At 41.9% G+C, this 25,604-nt stretch overlaps 1 long non-coding RNA gene across 1 annotated transcript in view; it reads right to left on the reverse strand.

Annotated features, from left to right (window-relative positions):
* Positions 1-16,351: 16,351 nt before the first annotated feature.
* Gm41832 overlaps positions 16,352-25,604 on the reverse strand; it is an 89,018-nt gene continuing 79,765 nt past the window's right edge. The window contains exons 3-5 of the long non-coding RNA XR_877808.2: positions 21,607-21,819; positions 17,186-17,383; positions 16,352-17,021 (exon numbers count right to left, since the gene is read on the reverse strand). This is a non-coding gene — a long non-coding RNA (predicted gene, 41832). The remainder of the gene's footprint in view (positions 17,022-17,185; positions 17,384-21,606; positions 21,820-25,604) is intronic.

Consider the following 25,604-nt stretch of genomic DNA (forward strand, 5'->3'; position numbering starts at 1 on the left):
GGGGGGTACTGCTTAGTTCATATTGTTGTTCATCCGGAATAATGATTTTTAATCACAAGACTAAGCGAGAAGAGTTGCTATAGATAGGAACCACAATTGCATCTTCCAAGTCTGCTATAGCTTGACTGGAGCCACGGACACCTAGATGCAACAGAATTCCCATACAATCTGTTTTCTTTGTGATCCTCTCTATATCCATTTAAAACTAATCTGAGAGGGACTCCAGAAATCCAGTGTGCTGGAGAATTATTTGGCACATGTCATGGTCAGTAATCAGAGAGGGATTGCCAATGACCAGTTTTGGCATCTATGTGGTGGGTAAACTGAGGCAGGCAGCCATTTGGAGGACAGTGCTTAGAGCCACTGACAAGGGTGGATCCAGATACCTACATACCTACTGGCCAGTGGCAGCCAGTGATTAGAGAAGTTACTCAGCTGACTTTCCTCTGAGGAAACAGAGTTTAATTTACTGGGGCTGGCATTTCCTGTGGCCCCTGGAAAAACCGTGAACTCTTTTAACTCCTTGGGACCAGGGAGAAAGAGAAGGAAAGAGAGAGTTTACACACACACACACACACACACACACACACACACACACACACACACACTGGATAAAGCAAAAGGCAGAATCCAATAACTTCATACACACACATGCATACATACATATAGAACTATAGACAGACATATACACATTCACACATAGAATGGTTTGAGCAAAGCTCCAGCAAGCAGAGTCCAAGCATTTCACACACACACACACACACACACACACACACACACACACACACAAAATTGGTGGATGGAGCAAGCTCCAACACACACCCAGACAAGGTTTACATATATTCATTCATACATACATACATACATACATACATACATACATACATACATATATACAAACACACACACATATGATGGGTAGATGGAACAATGTCCCAGCCCCCATACTTTATTCTTTCTTCCATAGCTTATATATCCCAGAAAAAAAAAATCTTTCAAGCAGTATAAAATTACAATGTGATCACATTTTAGGTTTTTTCTAGTAGTGAATGGTTATTAAAAAACGATGTGTTTCCCCAATACCTTTACAAGAAATAACATTACGTAGTGCAGGTAAAGAAAACAAATTAGTCTCCAAAACTCATGTACATTCCTAACTAAGCCACTTGTTATAGATTAACAAAGTGTAAGCAAGCAAGGTAGTTTTCTCAGCCAGCTTCTCTTACTGGCAGGCAGCAACTTTCGGTTACAAAGAAAGGAGTAATTATTTTATTATTTATCTTTAAAAGCAATCTTTTAGAACCCTAGAAGAATCACAACTCTAAATTTTTATATAAAAATCAGTCACATCTACCTTAAATCCTCAGAATGCATATCTGCTCATCAGCAGTTCTTCATAAATCATACTAGAAAGCTGAGGGCAAAAAATGGGTATAAGAAAGCAATCACCCATCACCAGTCCAGCCTCACTGGGAGTCAAGTGAGTCAGCCAGTGCTGCCATTGTTCTTGTTCCCTGACCGTAAAAGGTCCCTAGCTTATCTATTAAGAGTGTGTCTTTCTGAATTTCAGATTGTTCCCTAAGATTTTTTTTTTTTACATCAGAGCCAGCAGTAAAAACATTACAACCTAGCTTCACTAGCAACTTGATTTTTCCTAATTTTTTTTTAAAGGGTGGTGGTCACTGCTGACAATCTGCATCTCTAAGTTCTTCTCTAGGGTGGTGATTGAATCACTAATCTGCTCCAGCAGCAATGCCTGAAGGAGATCAAGCGTTAACACTGTGAGTGTCAGAGATACTGCCTAGTGAGGGACTTGAAGCCCCCTTAAAGTTTTCATACAGTTCTTAAATTAAGAGGGATGTGAGGGCAGCAAGCAGAACAGAACTCCATAACAGCACGAAGTCCTCAGGACATGTGTCCCTGGGGCCAAGCTACACCGACGCCCACCCACGTGGCTGTGCTAACCTGTGGACTGCAGTCCATGGGTTCTAAAACGATTTATTGTTTCTCCTGCATGGCCCTCAGTCAGGGACTTACAACTAAGGAAGTGCTTATGTTGGATTGGCCTGTGGGTACATCTGTGGGACACTCTGTGAAGTGCTAGTTGCTGGAGGAGGGTCCATCCCACTCTGAGTGTGCCGCCCTGGGCAGGCAGGCTTAGGCTCTATTAGAAAAGTAGCTGAGCAAGTCAGAGGAAGCAAGCTTGTAAGCAGCATTTCTTTGTGGTTGCTGCCTCAGTTCCTACCTCCTCGTTCCTTCCCCGAGTCCCTGCCTTAGCGTCGGTGGATAAAACTCTAACGTGAGATACCTCGATTTCCTCCCAAGTTGCTTTTGACCATGGTATTTATCACAACAGAAAGCAAACTGGGACTATATGGTTAAGAATTTGAGTTTTATCAGTGTCTTTGTTAGCTTCTATTGCTGCGACAAAACACTATGGGCAAGGCAACTTATAGACAAAGAGTTTCTTGGTGGTTTACAGTTTCACAGAGTGAGTCCATAGCCATCAAAGAGGAGAGCATGGCAGCAGGCTGGCATGGCTCTGGAGCTATTAATAGCTGAAACCTTGCACTTTGAGACCTTGTATTTTGATCCACAAGCGGGGAGGCAGATTGAGGTAAAGGAGAGTGGTTTCGCTTTTTGAAATCTCAAAGCTCCTCTTCAGTGAAACACCTCCCATCAACAAAGACACATCTTCTGATTCTTCCCCAAACAGTTTCACCCACTGGGAATCAAGCATTCACACATCTGCGTCTATGGGGGCCATTGCCATTCAAATGACCACCATCAGCGTGAAGAAGCATTCTACATATTACCAGTGGGTGGCGCCCCTGCTTGAAGAGTGAAACAGACTGCAGCAAGCTGCTTGCACAACCACAAAGGACCTTCCTAGAGGTTTGAGAAATAATGGGAGTGAATTAGGCCCAGAAAGTTACAGTAATCTTAGGCTTTAAGTGAAAGTCACAGATGAATGCAAGTCCATTAATTAAGATGTTATAGTCTGGTATAGTGGAGCCCACACAACACAGAGTTGGTTAAATTGGCAAAGATGAACACCTAACTGCAAATAACAATTTTTACTTCAAAAAAGTTGTGAGGCAGGAGTGGGTGAGTGGGTTGAGGTGCACCCTTCAAGAGGCAAAGAGGAGTGGAGGGGGATGGAATGGGGGGTTGTGGAGAGGTATCCGGGAAGGGGGATATCGTTTGAAATGCAAATGAATAAAATGATTATTAATTAAAACAAAAAGTTGGGAGAGAAGGAGGTGGTAGTGAAGTGGGCAGAGTTACAGATGAAATAAGAATTCCTTGTGAGTCAGGCCAAAGCAGGGTGATGAATAAATAAAGGGTTCTTATCTAATCCATGGTTTTGTATATATTTGAGATTTTTCATTAAGAATAAAATCAACCTATACTTAAGATAACAATGCCAAGGAGTGAGTCTGAGTATGTGAGAATACACACCAAACCACAGAGTTAATAGGAGGGAAAGGCTAAATATTGACACAAAGGAAGCCCTAGCTCACAGGAAATGAAGAAACTCTATGAATGTATAGTGCTGAGTCACGTTGTTCAAACCTCGTTTTGATTACCAGGAAAAAAAAATCAGCATTGCATTAGCTTGAAAGGTCAATTTTAAAGCAAAGTATCAGTTGTCTTGTCCTTTTGTTTCTGGTGAATCTGGGATGAGCAGATGGGTGACACCTTCTATAGAAAGTCCAGAGTTAGTGAAGGCAAAAAGCTCTAGCCTTCAGATACAAAGGAACAAAGGGAAATGTCCCACCTTACAACTGTAAATTCTTCATGGCTCAAAAACAGAGAGGACCAAGCTGGCTCGTTCTGATTAATGATGGTTCATTTAAAGATACTTCTTTTAAAGAATCTGTTTTATACAGAAGTGGATGCTCACAGTCAGCTATTGGATGGATCACGGGGCCCCCAATTGAGGAGCTAGAGAAAGTACCCAAGGAGCTAAAGGGATCTGCAACCCTATAGGTAGAACAACATTATGAACTAACCAGTACCCCGGAGCTCTTGACTCTAGCTGCATATGTATCAAAAGATGGCCTAGTCGGCCATCACTGGAAAGAGAGGCCCACTGGACTTGCAAACTTTATATGCCCCAGTACAGGGGAACGCCAGGGCCAAAAAGTGGGAGTGGGTGGGTAGGGGAGTGGGTGGGAGGGTATGGGGGTCTTTTGGGATAGCATTGGAAATGTAAATGAGGAAAATACCTAATAAAAAGTATAAAAAAAGAATCTGTTTTATGTCCACTGACAATACACACACACACACACACACACACACACACACACTATATATATATACACATACACACACACATATATATATATCCATTAAAATACTTTTAAAAAAATCTATGAATGATTCTATTTATACAAAAGGATAAAACCCTTTCAACTAATCTTTCTTAGTATTCAGAAAATTCTTGTTTTTTCTTTTAATTGTAAAAGGATATACATACATACACACACACACACACACACACACACACACACACATATATATATATATATATATATATATATATATATATATATATATATAAACATTCATATGTGTAGGTATTTTGCCTAAATGTCTGTGCACCATTTGCATGAAGTGTCCATAGGGACGTTTAATCTCCTAGAACAAGAGTTATAGACAGTTGTGAGCTGCCGTGTGGGTTCAGGCAACCAAACCTGGGTCCTCTGAGACAGCAGCCAGTGCTCTTAAACTGAGCCATCTCCTCAGCTCCAAGAAAACTCCCAGTTTTAAAGATTTTGCTGAGTAAGATTAAGAAGGTATTTCTATGTTTAGTTGTACATGGCTAAGTAACAATCACAACTTATTCTGCTATACATGCACAACACTCTATTCTCTCAAACAAAAGGAGAAGTTTGTTAATGATAAAGCAATGCATTTTCCTCTAAAACACAAATGACTTACAACCCTATTAATAATGCAGTCAGTTATCTCTTTGGCAAACTGAATATTTTCCCTTCTATATTTTAGCTATCATGAAGGCTCTGCCAAGAGATGGAATTTGGAATAAGGATGATATGACTTACAGGAAGCCAGAGGCTTGAGTGTCACTTCTGGCCACCAAGGACTGTGGTGAAGAAGGAAGCCAGACTGAGGGACAGTTGAGTAGAGAGGGCCTTGCTGCATACCACATTTGGGCTGTAGAAGGAGCTCTCACACCAATCATGGCCAGCCTGTGCATAGTATGGGACATTGCTCACACCTTCTGAGATGTGTTGGCTATTAGGTGCTGAAGATGGAAAACTGTAATATATCCCTGAAGTTCTGTGAGGAGTGCAAGCCTCAAAGCTGGGACTAGGATAATGTGTGGACACCCAGGGGTGCTGTTGTCCTAAGCAAGAGAAGGTCAGGAAAGGACTGTCGTGGGGCCAAGATGGTTCAAACCATATCAGACCCAGAAAATGCTTGAAGTTATACCAGGAAACTGAGATTTTTATCTGTGGATTCCCTTGTCTTTTGCGAATTTTTTTTTAGGAGAACACACGTATGTCAGCTATTTGTTCTGTCCCATCCTCAGTCATATTTAAGATGTAGCTAATGCACCCTTAGAGAGTGAGGCTAAAGCTGCAGAGTTGAGCAAGAACATCAGAAGACTCTGCCTGCATTCCACAGTGTACCACGCCACCTCTGCACCTCTGTTGTCCACCTTGACTCAGAAGGAATAGATTTCTACCTCATTCAAAGCATTATTGCTGGTGTTGCTATTGTACATATATCTATAGGGACTCTTGATTTCTCTGACTGCAGAGTGAGGAGAGGACCACAAATAGCAGGGATGGTGTGATTCAGGCAGAAAATGCATCTTTGGCCCTGTGTCCTGAGCATCATAGGTACCGTACCTCCTCTGACACTTAGGGCAGAGGCAGTGATGAGCCCAGGAAACTTAGCTTTCACCCATAGTTACCCTGTGCATTCCTTTGGCTGTGTGGACTCAGAGTCTGACTTCTGGTCCTCTAAATGTCTGTGAGCAACTAGCTAGCCTTTAAATGAGTTCCCTTGTGACCTCCTCCTCCCCTTCCTCCTCTTCCTCTCCCTCCTCCTCCTCCGCCTCCACTTCCTCCTCTTCCTCCTTTCTTAAACTATTAGTTCTGTTGTTGGTTGCTAAGTTCCCTCACAATATGCTTCTGAAAGGCAAGTTCAGGGTTTATGCCGGCCAAATCCCTACTTAGGTGCATTAATACTCTAGAATTTTCACTTGCCAACTTGCTGACTTCTGCTTCAGATCTATAGCTTTAAATATACAGAAAACGTTTTACACAAAGTTTTCCTTTTATGAAGAAAAACCAGAGTGCTAGCTGAGTGATATCATCTAATCACACCATAGTAAAAGTGACCCTTTAGGGCACCCATAGACTATGCCTCAACTTCACAATGAAGTTCAGTGATAGTGTGATAGCTTTCCTCTTTGTCCCCTTGTTTGTGATCTCTTTTGTTCTTAAGACAGACATATCCAAAGGAATATTTAAGTATAGGTGTATATAAGATTAAGTTTCGATCATGCCCCTAACATAAAGTCTTGACCGTTAGCAATACCATTTATGGTCAAAATCAGATATGAGGGATCTGACCTGATCTCCCTTCATCAGGAAATGTTTTTAACTTTTACAGTAACAACCATCTCTTGCCAGACATTCTGGAAATGTTTTTAACTTTTACAGTAACAACCATCTCTTGCCAGACATTCTATCCAGAGAGAAACTCATGACTGTGCTCTTTTATGATTCAAGGGAGACTAATTTTGAGCATAGGCAGTGTTATCTGGATTTGACCTATTGGGAGATATTGCGAAGATTTCCACTTCCAGAATTGCTTTTAGAAATGACATTATGAACATTTGCCAGTGTTCGTTAACAGTAATTTACATGTACAATAAACTATAGCACTCGTAAGCACCCAAGATGGACACACTAATCTCTTTTGAGTAGCTTCATTGCTACCATGAAGTACTCCGACAAGAGCAGCCCAAGGAAGGGAGGGTTTATTTGAGTTCTCAGTTTGAGATGGGGAAGTCATGACCTCAGGAGGTTGAGGTCACATGACCCATGGTTGGTATGCAGAGAGTGATGAGTGATTGAGCTTCCCTTACTTTCCATTTTGTACAGCTCAGCTCTACCCCTGGGAATGGTACCTCAGTGGACAAGTCCTTCTATCTCAACATAACCAAGATAACCACCCACTGGCATGCCCAGGGATTCTCGATTCTGACAACAGTAACCACCACGATGCCATCTCTATTTCTGTCCCAGTTTCTTTTCCTGTTGCTGTAATAAATTACCCTGGAAAAAAGCAACTTAACGAAGAAAGGGTTTATTTCAGCTCACGGCTCCACCATGGCGGAAGTTAAGGCAGCACGGGCTTTAAGCTGGTCGCATGATGTCAGCAGTCAATGAGCAGAGAACAAGGAAGGAGTCCTGCATTCTGTAACTGTTCTAACCTCAGATCTCAGGCTCGTCCACAGTCCAGCTACAAAACTGTCCCAATGGCCTGAGAACCACACTGTCAGATTTATCACAGCAACAGCCTCACTTCTGGGTACCAATGTCAGTCTAAGTTTCTTTTCCTGTTTCTATGATAAAATGTCTCTGGAAAACCCACTTAAAGAAGAAAGGGATCATTCTAGTTCATAGTTCCAAAGTCCAGTTCATCATGATGAGGGACACAAGGCCATAGGAGCTTGAAGACGCTTGTCATATCCACCCAGGACTGGGAAGCAGCGAGGGAAGAGTGCTTACGCTCCTCTCATGTTCACTAGGTTATACAAACTAAAATCCCAGCGCTGGGAGTGGGTGCCATCCACACTAGTGGACTACCACACTCAATTTTAACATAATCAAGGTGATTTCCAACAGGCATGGCCAGAGACCTTTCTTCAGGGTGATTCTGTGAAGTTGAAAACACTAACCATTACACAAGGCATGAGAAAATAAGTCAGAAACTAAAAGATTTTGAAGGGAATTGAGAGGGTCAGAGTGCTATATTATGTTTTACTTCTTATAGGCTATCAATTTTAGGAGGTAATTCTTTATGAAAAATCTCAATGAAGAAGTCTAGTAAGAGTATTCACATTCGGGATCTATCTGGGTGCAATAATGGCCCAAATTCAATATCTTTCACTTTGTTGCTGCCTAACTTGTCAAATTTCTCTTCTAAGTCAGGGGTTTTCAACCTCAGTAGAGCTGACATTGGGTAGAGTGATTCTTTTAGGAAATACAGTGTGTGTGTGTGTGTGTGTGTGTGTGTGTGTGTGTGTGTGTGTGTGTGTTGTGTGTGTGTTCCCTGAGCATGGTAGAATGTTTGGTAGCACCCCTGGCTTCTATCTCATACATGGTAGAATAATTTCTCATTATCCACACTATGATATCCCTAACTGTCTCAAGGCACCATCACTATCTTCCTGTGAGAGACATATTCACCTCTAAAACAAAACAACCCCCCCCCCCCCACTACTCTGAAAGTAGATAGTTTTGTTTGCTCTGTTTTGTGGTTTGGGGTTTTTACATTTTGTTTTGTTTTGAAACAAGGTCTCACCGTGCAGCCCTGAGCTACACAGATCACTACACAGATCAGGCTGGCTTTGAACTCACAGAGATCTGCCCATCTGCCTCATGAGTGCTGAGATTGAAGGCATGCACTACCACGGCTGGTGAGGCAGGTAGTTTCATACTAACTGTGGATTCAACCAACGAGACTTCCTTTGCTGGAGAAGGAATTGGAAATACATAAGTAGAGTGAAGCCTGCACTGTACTGCCATTCCATCACCAAACAGAAAATGTCCATCCAGTAAGTGTTCTCTTGTCAGCCTGGACCCTAGAAATCTGAAGGAGGCCACAGCAGCTACTAGAGTATGAGGTAGAGTTGTGGTGGGGGTGTGGTGGGAGGTAGAGATACCTCCATCAACCTTACATGTAAGTAATAGACGGATTTTCAAATTTAATTTAAAAATTACATTGACCGTATTTGTGTGTGTTTCAGGTGTGTGGACATATGTGCTCATGCCGCAGAGCTTAGATGGAGGTCAGAACTCAGTTCTCGCCTTTTACCATTTGGTCTCAGGAATCAAACCCAGGCCGTCAGGCACTCTGGCAAGTGCCTTGACCAGATGCTGAACTTTCTCCATGGCTCCTCAAAGCATTTTAAAATTCTAAGTGTGTGTACATGCATGAGTACACATATGAACATGTACGCCACAGTGGGCATGTAGCCAGAGGGAGTCTTTTGAGAGTTAGTCTCTCATTTACTTCTACCCTGTGAGTCCCTGGTATTGAACTTCAACTCTCAAGCTTGGCTGCAAACTCCTTTATCCACTGTGGTGCTTTGAATGAAAATGGCCCCCATAGTCCATAGGGAGTGGCTCAATTAGGATGCATGGCCTTGGTGGAGTAGGTGTGGCTTTGTTGGAGTAGGTGTGGCTTTGTTGAAGTAGGTGTGGCCTTGTTGGAGTAGGTGTGGCCTCGTTGGTTGGAGGTTTCCTTCCTGCTTTCAATGTAAAATTTTCCTTCCTTCTCCAGGACTATGTCTGCCTGGGTGCCGCCATGCTTCCTTCTGTGATGATAATGGACTAAACCTCTGAACCTGTAAGCCAGCCTCAGTGAAATCTTTGCTTCTGTAAGAATTTCTGTGGTGCTCGGGAGAGAACCTCTCAGGCCCCTCTCCTAGCCAGGACAGTGCTGGAGAGGGAGAGTCAGTCCCACCAGCTGTCACAGCAAGAAAACTGACCCGACTCCTTACCCGGGCAAAGTGGGAGAGCTGGCCTTGGTGGTGAAGGCACAGGAGAGCTGGCGGGCTGAACAACACAGCTCCCTCCCAGGCCCAGATCGTTTACGTTGGTACACCCCAACATCTACCCCATCTGTGAACTTCTGGATCGCATGACAGTATTGTGGATAGTCCTGGTACTGTTTGTATTTTGATGCTAATTCTGCTTTTCCAGGAGGGGTTGTGGATAAGGAGTGAATCACGGATACAGGTGACTTCTTGAACCTGCTCCCCACCTTGACTTGTAAAATAAAGGCTAGAGCCAGTGATTGGGCAGTGGGAGGGAAGGTGGAGCTGAAAAGTTTGGGGGAGAAGGAGGAGAGGGGAGAGAATGGACAAGGAAGGAAGGAAGGTGGAGGAAGAGGAAAGCACTTCATATTCTGCGTGGCTTTAAATAGCCACAGGTAGCTATGAATACCATAAAGGGATAGAATAATTTGGATAACGCGTTATCCAACCCTTGTAGCCCATCAAAAACCGTCTGTGGCTCATCTCTCTTTGACGCTGAGTGAAGAACCAGGATCTGATGACTTCTTTCCACAGTTTGAGTTCCTCAGCCAAGGCCTGCAGTTTCCTCCTTAGGGTAACGGTCTATCTCGAAGCGCTTTCTTAGCTTCTGGAACTGCAAATAGGTCAACTTAAAGGTTCTTCTATCCTTTAAGTACAGATAATGAATTGTCTTCATCTCAGTTTCTTCCATCATGGCGGCTGCTCACTTGAGTTCCCTCCTTCAGTTTTGGCAAAGCCAATTCTTAAGTCTACTGAGTTGGTTTCTCCAGTTTCTTACTGTCTTGACAGTCTCTCTTACGCTCTCGTTTCCTTGATTGTACATAAAACCTCCTTGTTTCAAGGATGCTCCTCTTTCATAGCAAACTACCCACGTCTTTTCTTTTTCTCTCTTCCTTTTCTTCTTCGAAGTCTGAAGACAATTTTATTAGAGTTTAAAGATAGAAGAGGTTTTTCTGTGATTGTTTTGGTTTGGGTTTTGCTGTTTTGTTTGAGATAGGGACTCAAGATGTAGCACTTCACTGGTTTGGAACCTGGTATACAGACAAGGCTATTTGCAAATTCATAGGATCTGCCTGCCTCTGCTTCCCCATTGTTGGGCCCCACTTTTCTTTTTTTCTTTTCTTCTTTTTTTTTTTTAATCATGAGATATGCTTTTAAATCTGGGTCTATTTTTTTAAATTTTTATTAGGTATTTTCCTCATTTACATTTCCAATGCTATCCCAAATTCCCCATACCCACCCACCCCCACTCCCCTACCCACCCATTCCCACTTTTTGGCACTGATGTTCCCTTGTACTGGGGCATATAAAGTTTGCAAGTCCAGTGGGCCTCTCTTTCCAGTGATGGCCGACTAGGCCATCTTTTGATACATATGCAGCTAGAGTCAAGAGCTCCGGGGTACTGGTTAGTTCATATTGTTGTTCCACCTATAGGGTTGCAGTTCCCTTTAGCTCCTTGGGTACTTTCTCTAGCTCCTCCATTGGGTGGGCCCCACTTTTCTAAGAACTTCCTGCAACCACGTGGTTGTGCCTTAACATGAGTTCAGGTGAGGAGACTACATTATCCTCTTTAGCATTACATCTTACTGAGCAGTGGTCCACAAACTGTGGGTTATCATCCCCTTGTGGGTCACATATCAGAAATCCTGCGTATCAGACATTTACATTACAGTTCATAACAGTAGCAAAATTATAGTTATAAAATAGCAACAAGGTAATTTTATGGTTGGAGGTCTCCACAACATGAGGAACTGTATTAAAGGGTCACACACTAGGGAGACTGAGAACTGCTGTTATAGGGAATCATTCACACATTCCATATGCAAATCCTTTGATCTATGAAATATTTCCTTCCAATTCTGTTACTTCTCTTTTAATTTTGGGGGGCCAACTTTAAATAGTTTTACTTAAGACATTGTATTTTCCATTTAGGGCACTGCGTTTATATCGGGTGAGGTATATTCCTTGACCTGTATGTACTTCATCATAGCAGATCAACTTTAAAATGCCACCTACCTAAATAAATTTGGGTACTTAAAACACTCTCCTGTGGACAAATTTTGTATCTCAGCTTGTTTTTGTTCCTTTTACTTTTAAAAAGAGCATTTCCCAGTGAGCAGGATGTTTAATGTTTGGTGGATCTAATCTGTTTTTCTTTATGGTTAGTGACATATTTGTTATAAAAATACTTTTAGGTTGCAAAGGTGCTTTTCTATTTTCTTCATACTTTTAGCTTAAGTGTTTGGATTTCATGGTTTAGCTCTGTAGTTTTGGCTTTCATTATAGCCACGATCTATATAGAATGGATTTTTGTGAATGCTATGTGAGTTATGGGTCCAGATTATTAATATTTGTGCACCCAAATACCAGTTTTAGTAATTTTTAAACTAAAAAGTTTTCTTTTTTCCTCTCTCTCTTTCTTTTTTCTTTTTTTCACAGAATCTCTATCCAAGCTATCCTTAAACTCTATATGTAAGAGAAGATGACTCTAGCCTTATTATTTATTTGTTTGTTTGTTTGTTTATGAGTTTAAGCTTTTGATCCTCCTGCCTCCAACTCACAAGTGCTGGGATTACAGAGGAATGCATGACCAAGGCCTATCTATGTACAGCTGGGAAGGGAATCTGGGTCTTCTTATATTGTATGAAAGCAGAACTACTGAGCAGAACTCCAGTCCCACATAAGTAAATTTTAATAAAATGTTTTATGTTAATGAAAAACAACATAAATATATATAGGTATATATACATATATATGTTAATGAAAAACAAAATATATGTAGTTTTTCATTAACATGAGACATTTTATTAAAATATATTAAAATAAAAATATTTATATATACATATATAGAGATCAGAACCATTGTGTGTATGTGTGTATGTGTGCATGTGCATGTGCGTGTGCGTGTGTGTTCTCTCCTGTCTCTGCCTTCCATCTCCCTGATAGAACACTGTAACGCAAACCTTCAAGCATTATGTCTAGCTTTTTACATAGGTAGGTCCTGGGAATTTGAACTGAGGTCATCATTGCTTGTGTGGAAAGCACTTTTACACATTTGAGCCATCTCCCCAGCCCAGAACCACTGTTAAGGGTACAAATATAATTAGAAATTGTCACAAGTACCAAATCTTGTAATTGGTAGGATTTTTTAGATTTCTTTCTTTCTACTCTCTATATTCTCTTCAGTGAACTTAAACTTCTTCCAGTGAACACAGTTGCAAGAAAAGCTTTATTCTTATTTATTTATTTTTAAAAGATTCATTTACTTTATTTATATGAATACACTGTAGCTGTCTTCAGACACACCAGAAGAGGGCGTCAGATCCCATTACAGATGGGTGTGAGCCACCATGTGGTTGCTGGGAATTGAACTCAGGACCTCTGGAAGAGCAGTCAGTGCTCTTAACTGCTGAGCCATCTCTCCAGCCCCAAGCTTTATTTTTAAGATGAGTTTCTTTCCCTCTGTTTGTAATCCAAAGTCCAAGTAGCAGGCTTTTGATTGTATAGCAGCTAGTCCGCTTGCTAGGGGTTTTGACCTGATTCCAGATCTTCTGCAACTTATAAGAACCTGTGCTGTGGTCCCCCAGACTCTGGAGGCAAGATATAGATGAGCCTTGGGCTTTTGTTCTGCCACCAATATCCCCAGGTGACGCTTTATAGGTTTAGATATTGGTCCTTTAAAATCCAAGGCAGTAAGAACAGTAAGAAGAGCCGGGCGTGGTGGCACACGCCTTTAATCCCAGCACTCGGGAGGCAGAGGCAGGCGAATTTCTGAGTTCGAGGCCAGCCTGGTCTACAGAGTGAGTTCCAGGAGAGCCAGGGCTACACAGAGAAACCCTGTCTGGAAAAACCAAAAAAAAAAAAAAAAAAAAAAAAAAAGAAAAAAAAAAAAAAGAAAAAGAACAGTAAGAAGGAAGTCGGTCTGGAGGAGTTGCTTTAACTGTTAGAGGCATTAAAGGAAACACTATTGTAACTTGATACATTAGTCCTCTTTTTTTTCTGAATTTCTGAAGCAAGAGGCCATAGCATGAATTAAAAAGAACCTTTGTTTTATAGAAGCTTAGAGTTCACAGTACATACCTTCTGTGTTTAGTTTGGACTCCGGATAAAGGAAACATGATAGAATTCTATGACTAAGGATGGCTCTATTTTCCCCATAGCACTTGGCAGCCTTTGATCTTTTTATAGTGGCTAAACTACTCTGTCATACTATACCCATTTTCCTCATTCAATGATATCTTTATTTCCTAAGACGCTAACCCTACTTAATAGCCTCTAATCTCCACCACCTCACCCAGACCTTTGGTTCTTCCTCTCTTCCTGAACTGCAAGGCTACTTATTTCTAATAGATTTCTTGTCAACATAACCTCACTGCCTCCTACAGTCTCCTCTTCCACAGTGCTTGCATCCAGAAAATGTTGTTACTAGAAGGCCATACAACACTGCAACCAGTCTTATGATAGCTAGAAAGACATGGGGAGGAAAAATTTAGAAAAAAAAAATCATGCTGGGTGTGGTGGTACCCATCTGTAACCTAGTAGTCTGGAGACTGAGGTAGGAGGATTGCAGAGAGTTCAAGACTAACTTGGGCTACATGAAGAAACTTTGTTACAAACAAGCACACAAGGAGAAGAGAAAAGGAAAAAGAAAGCAACCGAGTTGCAATCCTGTAGAAAATCTGGCAGACCTAGACAGCTGTGCTCCAGAAGGGTTAATTCATGGATGGCTCTACTCTGGGATTCAATGTCAGAGCTATGTATGGCCTTAAAAACACAAGATAGGAGACTAGAACACAGGGGTGGGCTGTGCAGGCAAAACTGTGAAAGACCACAGCATATAGGAGACTTAGCGTGTTCTCTTCCAGGTTATCGGATTCTGTGAGGCTTGTGCCTCTAATGGTTTGCGAACTGTTTTATAGCTTTACATTTAGACAACCAGCAGCCACTCATACGATTCTAATACATGATAATGAAGTGAATTCTGTCGAGTTGAGTGGCAATCTGTTCTGGGTTTGCTTCATTCCTCAGTTCTTCCCATGATTCCTGTTGTCCCTTGGGGTATATGTACGCACCTCTGAGTTCTTCTTTGAAGGGGGCATAGCGATTTATTAGTTCCTTGGCAAAATCTAAAAGTCTTTTGGCACATGCTCACTTTTTATTTGCAGGAGACTCCTAATTCTGCCTTTAGAAATATTCTCTTGGCAGACACTTATGTACATAAACTGGAAAATTAAAAGGGTTTGGAGGTAGGTTCTTGCCAGCAGAAATGATGGCAAGCAATAGAATTCAAGTTTGACTGATAACTTGATTAGAAGTCACTGGTGGCCTGCCCTCTGAGTTTATAGGGAAAGCCAGACACTGGACTTCTGGGAACTGGCTTCCTCCACAAAGTCCTTCTCTAGAATTGTTTAGAACCACAGTTGTTTCTAAACTCTGGCTTTTTTTTTTTCAAGTGAAAATTTGTATGACTGCTTTTGCTTCAGTAAAAAACTTAAAAAATAGTTCAGCTTAAAAAACAAAACAAAATAAAGCCTGAAAGGGACTTGTTTCTATGCGATGACTCATGTCTTTCCTGAGGCCTAATCTTGGGACATGGTGTCAGTCATTTCCTCTGTTCCTACCTGACAGAGTTCAGACCATTCCTAAAAGAAAGTTCAGGATGAAGCTAAAAGCAGGAGATCCATTCTTTCCGGTTATTTAGTTGTACCCCTCGGTTGCTTTCATCCTTTGGGCACAAGCTCCTTAGAGACACTTCCAGATCTCCATCCTTTCACTTCTGTTCCTTTGATGGACAGAACAACTCCATCAAACTTACCTCAAGCCTCAGGAACTGTGCTGAGCACAGAGGTAACTCAGGGACCCAGCTTAACACAGCTTTCTGAGATTCGGTCCTAAAGCACCCTGCTGTCTGTTCCCCGTGTATAGCATCCACTGCTTCTCATTTCCTGAATATTCTGGCTGTTTCCTCTGCAGCTCCACTGACCCACTCTTGGAACTGGTGCTGGGCATCACTCTTTAAGATTTTGTTTTTCCTCGAGATTTGACTCTTTGGTGTGTGCACATACTGCTTTCAAACTGTCTTGAGTATTCTCCCAAGCTATTGAATTAGTTAACAGGCCTATAATCCGTTTTCTCTAGTCCTCCACCCAATGTTAAAGCTGCCATCCAGTTCACTCAGGGCTTCTTCAGGAAGTGGTCATTTCCTTTACATTGCTGAAGGGCCATCTCACTCAGTAGGTATCAAATGATGTAAATGTCAGTGATATTAATTGTCCACTGGAACAAAGTGTGGCCAAGAGTTCCCAAATGGAAGACCAATGGCTCAGCTTTTGTTCCTTTCCTTTCCTTTCCTTTCCTTTCCTTTCCTTTCCTTTCCTTTCCTTTCCTTTCCTTTCCTTTCCTTTCCTTTCCTTTCCTTTCCTTTCCTTTCCTTCCCTTCCCTTCCCCTCCCCTTCCCTTCCTTTCTTTTCTTTTCCTTTCTCTTCTCTTCTTTCTTTCTTTTGTCCCTTCCTTCCTTCCTTCCTTCCTTCCTTCCTTCCTTCCTTCCTTCCTTCCATTCCTTCCTTTCTCCATCCTTTTGAAATTCTGTGTATGCATGTGTACCTTTAGGTGCACAAGGGTGCGCACATTCCATAGCATATATTTAGAGGTCAGAGGAAATATCTTTTCCACCTTTCTCATGATTCTAAAGATCTACTACACTCAGGCTGCCAACCTTGTGCTGCAATCCCTTTACCCACCATGGCAACTCCCTGTCCTCACTCAGAGTTTCCACTGCTTATTTAACTGTCTCCAGACACATTCTGATTTTGGACTTTTATTCCTAATGGCTTGGCTCTTTTTGTTGTCACCAAAGCTTCCCTTGGGCAATAATCCCATAACAATCAGAGCAGTGTTTTCTTAGCATCTGGTTTAGCTGTGCATTCTTTGGTATAATGAGCTAATGGAGACTGGATAATTTATAAGGAGAACAAGTTTACTTAGGTCATGGGGTATTTTTTGGTTCAGAGCTACAGGGCGGGAGAGTGGAAGGGCCAGGGTGTGTGTGAGGAACAATAAACACAAGGATGGCCATGTGCCCTGCTTTGCCTTCCATTACTGTGACAGATGCAATGGCTGAAGACAACCAAGGACAATAGGTGTTCTTTCATTTTACAGCTCTCAGGTCAGTCCAGCACTTAGGGAAGTCAGGGCAGAAGCTCAAAGCAGGAACCTGGAGGCAGGAATTGAAGCAGAGACCATTGAGGAACACGGCTTACTGGCTAACTCTGCCTAGTTTCTTATATAATCCAGGAGCACTTGTCTAGGGATGGTGCCACACACAGTGGGCTGGACTCTCCCATATCAATCAACTAAGAAAATGAACTAAAGTATTACCATCAGGCCAATTTGATGCAGGCATTTCTCAATTGAAATTCCTTCTTCACAGATGACCCTGGCTCGTGCCAAGTTGACAAAAATCCAACCAGAACGCCTTGATTTCTAATTATTCATCTTCACAGCAGATACTGTAGCCCTGAAAACTCTGTGTCCTTTCATTCATCAGGGAAGTGGCTGCACAATACACTCTTCTCTCTACATCATTACAACAAAGATAAAATTTCACAATGAATTTAAGAAAGGATGAAGCATATTCAAGCAAGAGCAACTGACAATCACAAAATCTTTCTCAACCTACACCATCCCCATAGACAGAACATTGCCTCCTGATCCCACACACAACGTGACTCCTCGACTTTCACAAAGCCATGTGTCATTTGACATTTTTTCTTCTTCCCAGAAACATCCCTCAAAGTTTCCCATCTTAAATCTCTCTCATACACAGAGTTGCCCTGGCTTGGAAACCTTTTGACATCAACTTCATAGCACCCTCTTCTCCTTTCTTTGTTATTTCTTCCTCTTTCACTCAGTCTAATCAGTCCCGTTTTTGAATTCAGTTCAGATACTGACTACTCAGCCCCAGGATTAACATATCCCTCAAGGTGCAGAATTTTTAAAAATTTATTTTATATGTATGGAAATAGAAAGAATCTCTTGTGTATTATGGAACCATTAGCTGTCAATAAAAAGCTGATGGCCTATTAGCAAAAGGCAGGAAGTAGAAGGTGGGAATTCTGGTAGAGAGACTGGAACTCTGGGAAACAGGTCAGGAGAGGGCATCAGATAATCATAAGCTTCCATGTAGAACCTGAGAGCTGTCTAGCCTAGTGGTCATGACCCCTGGGGATGTTGAATGACCCTTTCAAAGGGTTCAGCTAAGACCATTGGAAAACACACACACTTACATTACAGTTCACAAAGTAGCAAAAATTACAGTTCAGGAGTAGCAATGAGATAATTTTACAGTTGGGGGTCACCACATGAGGAACTGTATTAAAGGGTCACAGCATTAGGAAGGTTGAGAACCACTGCTCCAGCCCTTCAGAGGCACTTTTCAAAAGATGTTCCAGATAAGGGTTACCTCAGGAATGTTGATTGTTATTTGGAAAAATATATAAGGCTAGAAATATGGCTCAGAGGGTGTCGGCACATGTTGCCGAATGTTAGTAAAATGAGATTGAGCCCTGGTCTGTACATGGTGGGAAGAGAACCAACCTCTATGACTAGTGAACTAACTAGCTAAATACATGTATTAAAAGCAAAACAATAACAAAACTTACAAAAAGATAATAGTCCTATACCTGTCCTAGTTACTTTTATGTTTATGTGAAGAGACACATTGACCAAGGCAACTTATAGAAGAAAGAATTTATTAGAGGCTAATAGTTTCAAAGAGTTAGAGTCCATGACCATCATGGCAGGAAGCATGGCAGCAGGTAAGGAGGCAGGCATGGTGCTGGGGCAGTAGCTGAGAACTTACATCTGCATTTACAAACATGACGCAGAGAGAGAGAGAGAGAGAGAGAGAGAGAGAGAGAAAGAGAGAGGCAGAGGCAGAGGATTTTGAAACTTCTAAGTCTACCTTCCAATGACACACCCCCTCAAACAAGGCCACACCTCTTAATCCTTCCTAAACAGTTCAACCAACAGCAGACCAAGTGCAAGCAGACAACCTATAGGGGTTGTTCTCATTCAAACCAATACAATACCTTTGTGTCAGTGCCAAGAGAAACTCCTTAAAGTGTTCTCATTGTCTATTTTTAAAAAATATTTATTTATTATTATATCTAAGTACACTGTAGCTGTGTTCAGATGCACCAGAAGAGGGTGTCAGATCTCATTACGGATGGTTGTGAGACACCACTCTCTTAACCACTGAGCCATCTCTCCAGCCCGTTCTCATTGTCTAACTGCAGTCAAATCCCCCATCTGCTCTTGGCCCAGGCAACCCAAGTCTGTTTTCTGCCATTATAAGCTGTTTCTCATTTTCATTTTCTAGAACTTTATACAAATGGATTACGCAATAGACATTCCTTGGATCTGGCTTCCTTTACTCAAACAGATGAAGTTCACCCAACTCGCATGGCTAAGCATGGCTTGGCAGTCTGCTCCTTTCTATTGCTCAGTATACTTTTTAAAGTGGGTATTTTATTTCAGCTCCTGGTGAACATTTATATTGTTTTAAGTTTGGGGTGACTGTTAAAATGACAAGTCATAGTGCAAATATATGTTTACATTTCTCTTGGGTTAATATCTAGGAGTGGGGAGGCTGAAATCCTAAGGTAGGTATATTGTAAAACTTTAATAGATTTGTGTGCCATAGTAATTTTCCTCTTCCCATTTTGATCAGTGCATAAGAAAGCAACTGGTCTATACTTTCACCAGTATTTGGCATCTTTGATACCGAGGAAAAAACCTGGATATACTCTGTAGGTCTACTTGCTCTTACTGACTTAAATGATCCCCAGTGTTGAAGGTTACACTGCAGGGTGATATGGGACTGGTTTCCCACTAGCTTTGCTGAGAGATAATATCTCACAGGAGATGGTTGATAAAGGGTGTCCAGGTCATTTTCAGGGACCCAGAGTCTACTTTTGAGGAAACCACTAATTCTTTACTTGGGCCTACCGATGGCTCACAGGAATCAGATGGAGAGCCTTGGCATCTCCGTGTTCTTACTGTGTCTCACTCCTTGTGGCCTTTGTATTTGGGTCAGAGCCTTGTCAGCTCTGTGTAGACGTGTAGACCACTAAGCAATGTTTTGTCTAGAACTATGACACAAGGGTCACTTGATCTGGACATTTTTGGTCTCTCTCCTTCTCCTTCAAGTATAAAAGACACCAACCAGCCACCATAACTGGGAACACTGGAGCATGAAAAGGACATAAAAATATGACATCTGAAATATCTCTATTTGTTCCCTGAAAAGGCACACATATCTCTCTTCCCTGCTGGCCTGTCTTTCTCCATTGTTATTCCCACTGTGTCTGTGACCCCAACTCTCTGGAGTCAAGAAGTTGATTTTTCTGCAAAAGCCTCTACTCCGTTCTTCTTGGGCCCCAGAACAAAGCCTTTTTTCCCTCCCACACTGGTCTCTCAGACACTGGCTTTTTCAGAACCAAATGATCTTCCAGGCCTTCATCCAGTAACATCAGACTGAGTGTGGCCATTCTAATGACTGGAGAGCTGTACCTTATCAGGGTTAATTTTTTTAAATGAATACTGCTGCATGTTTTTTTCATATTATTGGTATATGTTATTTTGATTTTTTTCCTGTCTAGTGTTTGTGAAAGTATTTTGTCAATTAAAAATCAAGTTGTCTTATTGAATTTTAAGTGTCCTTTATTTAAAATGTGAGTCCTCTATTAGTTATATGCACATCATGTATACAGGATACCTTTTCAGGTTGCTGATTTGTTTACTGGTTTTTGAGACAGGGTCTCGCTGTGGAGCTGAGGCTGTTCTCAGAACCTTCTGGAGTGTTGGGATTACGGTGCCTGCCACGATGCCAGACTTGTCTTTTCATTACTGTTAGCAGTGTCTTTAGAAGACTAAATTATTTTAGTTTGGGTGATAGTCAAACTATCAAGTTTTCTTTCATAGTTCGTGATTTTTATATCCTAAGAAATCTTTGTTGTACACCAAGGACTGCAGATTTTTTTCTCTCCTATATTTTCTTCTGTAAGTTTTGTAACTACTTGTGTTTTAGGGTTTGTGGGAATAACTTATTATTCATGTTGTAAGTGATGTATTTTGATGTACTATGTAGTTGCAGGCTATTGATGATGCTGCTGATGCTGTGAGCGTGGGTGTGAGAGAAGGCAAGGGCACACCATTCTATGTGTGTATATTTAGGGCAGCTTTCAGGAATTCATTTTTTCCTTCTACTATGTAAGTTCTAAGGCTCGAGCTCAGGTTGCCAGACATGTACAGAAAGCACCTTACCCACTGAGCTGCCTTTCCAGCCCCAGTTGTTGTTGTTGTTTTTGAGACAGGGTTTCTCCCTAAAGCCCTGGCTGTCCTGGAACTCACTCTGTAGACAAGGCTGGCCTCGAACTCAGAAATCCACCTGCCTCTGCCTCCCAAGTGCTGGGATTAAAGGCATGCGTCACCACTGCCTGGCCCAGTTGTTTTTATATGGAGAGCCAAAGATATTTTAAAAAGCGCATATACCAGGACATTTCCAGAATGCCTTTGTAGCATTTTATGACTTGAGTCATAAAATTTCTCCTGTCGTTCTAGTTGGCTCTGTTTTCATGGCTCAGTGTTCTGTGCCTTTCGTTAATTAGTGCCACATTCTATCAGAGCTACATGAACAAACTCATCAGCTGCGTGCATGGGTCAACTCGCTTCACTGCCTGTTTGTACTCGCTTCTCTGAAGGCTCTGCACACTCTCCTCCTGAGATTTCCCTCTCACCATCAATCTCCACGACCTCTGTGCTTCTCTTGTCTTCTACTCTTCGAGGTTAATTTTTGGGTTGGTGACTATATATTTCTTCTTGTAGCAGAAGCAGATGAGTCTTCCTAGTGGAGGCAATGTGGAAGTTGCACGGCAGTAATTTAGGTCCTGAAGCGTTAGAATTCCCCATTGCAAACTGACGAACAGGCGGGACGGTTCATAGTTTAGACTCTGTGGATACACATGTATGGTCTATCTTGAGTGATACATTCAATCATGGCACATTTTAAAACTCATTCTTTAGACTTTAAGGCCAAGGAAGAAACTGTGAGAAACCCATCATTTGGGAAGCTTCCCAGGAGTTAGATGCCTATCAGCATCGTCTGGCAATAGTGCAAACAAAAAACCAGACTTTAATTTTGAACTTCACCAGAGAATATTATTGTTCATGATGTGCAAACAAAGCTAGAGAAGGAACTGGGATCTGACTCAGAAGAAACCTGCAAGGGGAGAGCAAAGCGTCCTAACAAGCCCAGCCTATATTTGCTAACGGCTCATTCAACCCAGGAACCTTCCTCAAAGGGAGTTAAAATGCAAGACAGACCGAGAGGCATCCAGATGCTAAAGAATGCACACACAGGGAGGGAAAAGCAATCTAAAAGTAAAGGCTATGGGGGCACTGAAGTCATGTGTAGTCAGAAATCTGAGTAAATTGAAATAACAGGATACATGAGTTGGGTAACATCCTGACAATGAGCCATTCTCCGCTCTAAACAGTTCCATTTTTTAATTTCCCCAGTCTTCTTTAGAATCTGTTACTTGAGATGGTCTGAGCGGGCCCATGTGCCTCGAATCTTCAAAGAGTCATTAATTAACATAATTATTCTCCGAGTCTGTTCCCTCATTTTCATGCCCATTGCACTAATCAGGTTAGGCTTTCGTTATTACTGATGTAGCTGACTGGAATAATAATCAGAACGCCCTGGCTCTCTCTTCCAAAGTGTAAACTTTTGAAAAACAAATCCTGTTGCTCTTTGTGTTCACAAACGATGTGTATACAAGGCCTGGTCATGCCACCCAGCAGCATACCGTAGAGCTGGTGTGGGGACCCATTCTGTGTGTGTTCCTGAGGGATGGAGAGATGGAGATGGGAACGAGGTTCAGAAGAACCAAAGTATCATTTAATTCACTCTCCTTGTTTTAGTCATAGAACGCGTTGGCAGCTTCTCAGGGGCTCTGCGCTCTGCTGACTTTAGATGCATGTGGCCAATTGTTCACTCCCTGCAGCCACAGAGGGATGCCAGGTTGCAGCATGTCTAAACAGAACTCATTAGTGCTTCCTTCCCACAGAAGTAAGCTCGCTTTGGGGACCTGCATTGCTATTTATCCAACACAACCCCTCTCCCCGTTGTCTCTCATCCCTCATACTTAAGAAGCAGAACCAGCAGGCTTCATTCACTGTAGCTATAATGGAACGGAATTCATTTTTCACCTTATAAAATTGTGTTATAGGCTCTGTAAGCCTGATGACCTGAAATCCACATCGGAGTCTATGTCAATGTACAAGGAGAGAAGCAACTCTATAACTTTAACCTCTTCAGCCCATTCAGCCCCACACAGGATGTAAATTTACTTTTGTAAACGTAGTTTATTTTAAATTGACAAATCGTTGCATGTAGCTATGAGATAATATTCTGATATAAGGTTGACCAAATCAGGCCAACAATCTAACCCCACCCCAATCACTCATTTTTTTCCCTGTGAAAAGATTTAAATACACCTTTATATATTCTGGAATATTGCTGCATTTTAACTGCCTTGCTCTATGACCAGCATTAGCTCTCCCTGCCTAACCAGCTTTGCACCCACTGCTCAGTGTGTGCCCCTTTCAGTCCCTCCCTCCAATGGCCTATGGCAACTTTCACTCCATTCTCTACTTAACATACAAGTGCAGCTTTTAAAGATTTCTCACATAAGTGAGATCCCTGTAGTGTTTATCTCTGTGCCTTCAATATAACACCACCAGACACACTGCCACACTGACAGGCTGCCATGTTTGCCTTGTTTATTTGTTTAAAGATGACTGTATCCCATTCCACACCGAAACCACACCTTTTAAAACATGCATTCATCCACCGATGGGCATCTGGGGGTCTTTCCATACATTAGGCATTCTGAATAGTGCTGCTGTGGATGCTCTCCTCTGGCGATTCCTCTGGCTCTCTACTTCCACTCACTTGTGGGGCATGCTGAGTATCGAGATAGCCGAACCATATGGGAATTCTCCTTTCAGTGGCTTGGGAGCTTTCTTGTTTTCCAGAATGACTGTACTGTTTTACATGATCATCAGCAGTGTATGAATTCCCCCCTTCTGCACCCTTCCCCATGTTCTCTCTAATTGTTTTAAAAACTAGCAACCAGTACAGTGATAGCAACAGATGTACGGCGATAGTCATTGTGGTTTAGATTGGCATGCCTATGGCGCTTACAGCTGTTGAGTGTTTTTCAAAGACGTTCTCCGTTTGTGTGTCCTGTCTTAAGAAATGTTCATATAGGACCTTTGCCTGCACTTCAGGTTCTTGTCTTGCTGTTGGCTTCTTGGCACATTTTAGATTTTACCACCTGATCTGAAATACTATTTACAAATATCCAAATCTGTGGGTTATCATTCATTCCTTCCTTGTCAATAGAAACCTTTCGGTTTGATGCAATCTTCTTAGCCGGTAGTTGCCTGCAGGTTCTTGAGGTCATATCTGAGAGGTCTCTTCTATACGTCACAGAGCTTTCCCCACACATTTTTTTCAGTCGTCTTCATTTGGGTGTCTTCATTTTATAGGTCCTCACTCTGTTTTATAACCGATTCGTACATAAAGAGTGAGAAAGGGGTCTGTGTCCATTCTTCTGCACGTGGACATTCCATTTCCTATTGAAGATTATCCCTCTGAAGACGCGATCCTGTTTTCCTGAAAGCTTTGTCAAAACCCAATCAAGCACAGGTTTGTGGGTGTAAAGTTCTTCTCTCAGTTACTTCAGTCAGATCCATTTTTCCTCTCAGGGTGGTAACTTCTGGTCTTCTCCATTTACATTTCAGGACCCTCCCAAATCCACTCTGTACGTTCATCCGCACTGGACTGTTTAAACACAAGGTAAAACCGAGCAGTCGCCTTTAGAAAGAATGATTTCATATGCTTGGTAAAAAGTTTTCTGGGATATTTTACTTAATAATCACAAAGCACTGGACACCAGACTGGCCGAAACATCAATAATATAAGACATGTTGTCAAATACACATGTAGACCATTTTTATTATTTTTTGAAAGGAAATGAATATTCATAGGCAGACGTACCCCATACCTTGAGTGGTTGGGGCAAGGAGTGTTGAAAAAGTCTTAACTTTCTCTTCTAGAAAAATTCAATATACAGTAAGCAGAGAGAATTATAGAATTCCTTCTTCCTCAATACCCAGCTTCGGAGATTAACCCGTCAAGGCCGATCATGTTTTGTTTATAACCATGACTGCTCTGCTTCAGCGGTCATGGTTTATCTTAAAGCAGATCTCAGTCTGTATAACCATTAGTGGATATGTCAGTGGGAATCCTTCTGTGCTGTCCGGTGGGACTCCGCAGGGATGGAAGTAGTCTGCATCCCATTCTCTGCTGCCCGTGGCTCTGGAATGTTTGGTGTCTAGCCACTATCACAACAGGAGTAAAGTTCTTACGATTTTCAAACTGTGGCTTAAATCCAAATGTAATTAGCCCTATGTGCCCAGAGGCGACCTATTGGATAAGACGGCTGTTTGACATAAAGACTCTTTTTTTTAAAAACATAATTTAAAAGTAGCTCAATTCTTCCTGACTGTATCACTGCACCCACCAGGCAGTGTGTTCTCTTTCCGTCTCTCCTCCCCTGGCCTTTGATAACTACCATCCTACTCTCTACTCAGGAGAAGTGACTTTTTTTTATTGGTTATTTTATTTACTTACATTTCAAATAGTGTCCCTCTTCCCAGTTTTCCC

This window comes from Mus musculus, chromosome 19 (genome assembly GCF_000001635.26).
Source record: "Mus musculus strain C57BL/6J chromosome 19, GRCm38.p6 C57BL/6J".
Taxonomy (NCBI): Eukaryota; Metazoa; Chordata; class Mammalia; order Rodentia; family Muridae; genus Mus; species Mus musculus.